Genomic DNA, 3,772 nt, shown 5'->3' with positions numbered 1-3,772 from the left:
GGAAAAAGTTTTGTCCTCACTGGAAAATCCCTCTCCACCGGTGGTATCTTCACCCAAAATTGTTAAATGTGACGTATCCCACAATAATCAACAAAATCGACGAAGCAAGAGATGGAGACGAGAGAAAGAAACGGGTTTTGGAGTGAAACAGAAGAGCAAAATGGAAAATATCGATTTTTTGAGCTTAACTGCGTCGACCTTTAGTGGTGACGCCTTTACCAGCGACTAAATGGGCTTTGGCGGCGACAAATGTCAATACCGGCGACGATCAGGAGGGAATTATTGTCGCGTAATTTTTCTATCTTTAGCGGCGACTATTTTAGGTATTCAGCGGCGACAAAAGTCGCCGTTATTTCCTTTATGCGTTCCACGAGCACCCTTGCCGTTGGATTAGAACCACGATCGGACGATTCGTGTTTATCAGATCGTCAAAGGGCAGATCGGTGTCATTCAGCCTTTAGCGGCGACTCCAATAGCGGCGACACTGATCTTTAGCGACGACAAATTAAATAGTCGCCGCTAAAGATCGGTGTCGCCGCTAAAGGCTGTATTTCTTGTTGTGTACGCACTGTGCATAAGAAACTAAAACAACCTAATTACCTAAAATACATATGCCCTAAGAAGACACTATTTATTTTTCTAAATCATCGATAATTTCAATGTGTATGAGATAGCAGAAAAAAATACATTGTTTTTTTTTCTTTTGCATTTAAAGTGTGGTATAAGTAATTGTGTTAAGTACCACTGTCCTAAATTAAGATGATAAAAATGACCATTTTACCCCTAAATACCACTTATTTTGTTTCCCTCTTGTTGTTTATTGAGGAATATAGAACGTTAACGGTGGAGTATATAGTATCGACAATAAGTCTAGGGTATGTTGGCATTACTCATGGAGCACTACCATGTTAGAGATGCTTGGCACAATTATCACGTTAAAGCATAGTTAGTTTTGGTAAGTTCATTAAATCAACCATTAGTTTTCAAACATAGACCAATTTTACAAATATATTTTGATGAATATTCTATACTATGTTATTCTTGCAATTAATGATCAACCATCAATAGATATTTACCAACAAACTTGAACCTCGAGAATAAATCGTCCATTGGAAGTTTGTGCATGTGTCACGTTTCTTGCAATAAATATAGCACAATGTGCAAATATCAACACACCATGTGTGAGTAATCCAATAATCATCCAAATAAACTTTCTGACGGAACATTCACAAAATTAATTCTCTTTCGTTGAGCTTTCTTAGACTTATTGATATTAAATCCTCGGAATGTAAAACGATAAATGTATATACAATTTTACCTTATGCACATTATTAACATCGGTTTCTTCACGTCATTTAATTTTAAAATTAATATAATTGTCGTTATATATATGATTGTTATGATTTCATTAAACACAATTATAATTTTAACTTTTAGTGAAACCATTAATTTTATAGCCACACATTATATTAAGTTTGTGCTAATTACACACTTTGATGTTGAAAGGCTAAACAATCAATATGGTATACTCAACCTGAAATAATTACAATGTCAAATGATAGAAGATATTCTCACTTAAAAAAGAAAAAAAAATGTAACAAGTATTTTTGCTAAAAATATAAATAAAGATACTATGGCCATTTACAAATAAGAGCTGTTAAAAAAATATTTATGTATAGTAAGGACTACTATGGTCATTTACAAATAAGAGCTCTTAAAAAAAACTACAAATAAAAAAGCAAGTGCCACTTTATTCATCAAGCAACAAAACTGTCATTTTGCGTAATGGTTGGGCTGTATGCGAAGAAATGTAAAATTTTAGGGGAGGTGGATGCAAATCACCATCGCTAGAGATCAGGGTTAGGGTTTACGCCCACACTTTTCTTACTATATGTATATTAGATGTTCAGTTTCAGTTTAATACGATTTCACAGCCGCTGTCATAATCGACCCTGTGAATCTAATAGCATTCACACGATATATTTTTTCTATATGTTCAAACTATTCAACTACTGGCTTAGGAGGATATGCATATCTGAAAATCATCCATTCTTTTGATAAAGTTATCGATCTGCGTCTTTTTCGGTGAAAATCATCCATTCTTTTGATAAAGTTATCGATCTGCGTCTTTTTCGGTTATCATAATCACCAAGACTTTTATGTGTCGATTACGATAAAAAAATTCTCTATCATGCTTCTAGATCCAAAAACTAGCAAAGATCCACAATATTTTAAAACAAAAAACATGTAAGTTAACTGATACGTAAATTTATACCATTCTGAATCATGTGTTTTGAAGCTGTTTTGTCCTTTTTTTGTTGTTTCGAAGTTTATATATGTTGTTCGCCTGTCACTCACAGTATTTTTTGATCTGTTATCAGTCTAATAGAATCAGATCGGTACCAGTTAGGTGTTCATAGCATTTCAAGAGTCGGTTTTGTGGGTTTGTCCAGAGGCCACTCTACCTTACCCTTTCAAAGGTAAGTTTATAAAACGTTTTCTTATGTAATTTTTTCGATTCCAATGAGATTATAAAACGTTTTCCAGTTTATGCTATATCTTGTAAAGGTTAAGTAGGGTCTAAATCTGACATCTTGTTCCATCATTACTGAATAATGTTTGGAGATGATGGCGATCTTGACAGAAGTTGCAGATCTGATCTGTAGTTCTTGACGTGCTTATTCCTTAAATATATATCAATAAATTTGGTCCCTTTAGTATTCTGCTTGTTTTAGTTTTGGTCCAAGGTTAAAATGGACATTCAAAAAAAATCCAGTTATGCTGTGTTTTCATTTCTGATTGTTACATTTATCCTCCTTGCAGTGTGAAAGGGAATATCATATAGGGTGTTTGAGGGCACATAAGAAGATGGATCTGAAGGTGTGTTAATTTGAATCTGAATTTGCTAAAACTTCCATCCTTTTTCACTCGATTTAATATGAGATTGTTGATCTGAAGGTGTGTTTTCATTTCGGAGGGATTGGAATCGGAATCACATATTCCGATGTGAAGTGGATTGTTTTCCTTGGGAAAGATGTTTCTGATGAATGGTGAAATTCTAAGGAACATCTTTGTTAGAAATGGAGGTGGTGGGTCCTGAAGGTGGAATTACTTTTCAAAATGGTTTTCGTTTTTGTCTTTGCATGGAGAACTAAAGTAAAGGGTGAATGAATGAATAATCAATACTCATTTGGTGGATTTATATTTGATGGTTTTAAAATATAGATTTGATGTATGTTTCAAGATTTTTCTTTTGTTGAATATGTAATTATTGTTAATTTTTTCATGAATTTATATTTTTTTTATATCAAAAACTCGCCGCTAGCCTATCACATAAAATCTATCTGTAATTTATTAGTGAGTTTTTCCTAAATTTCGTTGATAGTCCGTTAGTGAGTTATTCCTTTGGTAATTTTTACAAACAAGTATATTCGTCATTGATCGGTTACTAATTACCGACGTAAAAATTCGTTGCTAAAATTTGTCGTAGCCGTCGGAAATCCGTTGCATATATGATATGCCTTTTTGGGAATCGGATGTATGATCAATACTGCACACCTCTATAACCTTCTTTCCATGTCTAATACAAGCATCATAAAACCAAGCATAGACCTGTCTAATTCCTTAGATTGTTCCGACTAAAATAAACTTACTTTTCTATAACCATACCTAAAGTAGATTAAAAAACTTTTTATTAAAAAAATTAATAATAAATAACTTTAAAGGTGATAATAAACCTTCAATGGCTCGATGATATCACAATCATTTTTTA

The 3,772-nt window shown here is 33.2% G+C and overlaps 1 long non-coding RNA gene across 2 annotated transcripts; it reads left to right on the top strand.

Moving 5' to 3' along the window:
- The first annotated feature begins 1,765 nt into the window (after window positions 1-1,765).
- Window positions 1,766-3,243, top strand: LOC145108376 (uncharacterized). Of its 2 annotated transcripts, none has more exons than XR_013708226.1 (4): window positions 1,766-1,859; window positions 2,382-2,480; window positions 2,824-2,880; window positions 2,959-3,243. It is a non-coding gene; the product is annotated as an uncharacterized LOC145108376 (long non-coding RNA). The 2 variants fall into 2 exon arrangements; XR_013708225.1 differs by lacking the exon at window positions 1,766-1,859 and adding an exon at window positions 1,898-2,247.
- The last annotated feature ends 529 nt before the right edge of the window (window positions 3,244-3,772 follow it).

This window comes from Lactuca virosa, chromosome 1, assembly GCF_052849685.1.
Source record: "Lactuca virosa cultivar CGN04683 chromosome 1, Lactuca_virosa_CGN04683_v6, whole genome shotgun sequence".
In the NCBI taxonomy this organism is placed as follows: Eukaryota; Viridiplantae; Streptophyta; class Magnoliopsida; order Asterales; family Asteraceae; genus Lactuca; species Lactuca virosa.
Note: the sequence above shows the minus strand (reverse complement) of the source record. Positions and strands in the feature narration are given on the sequence as shown.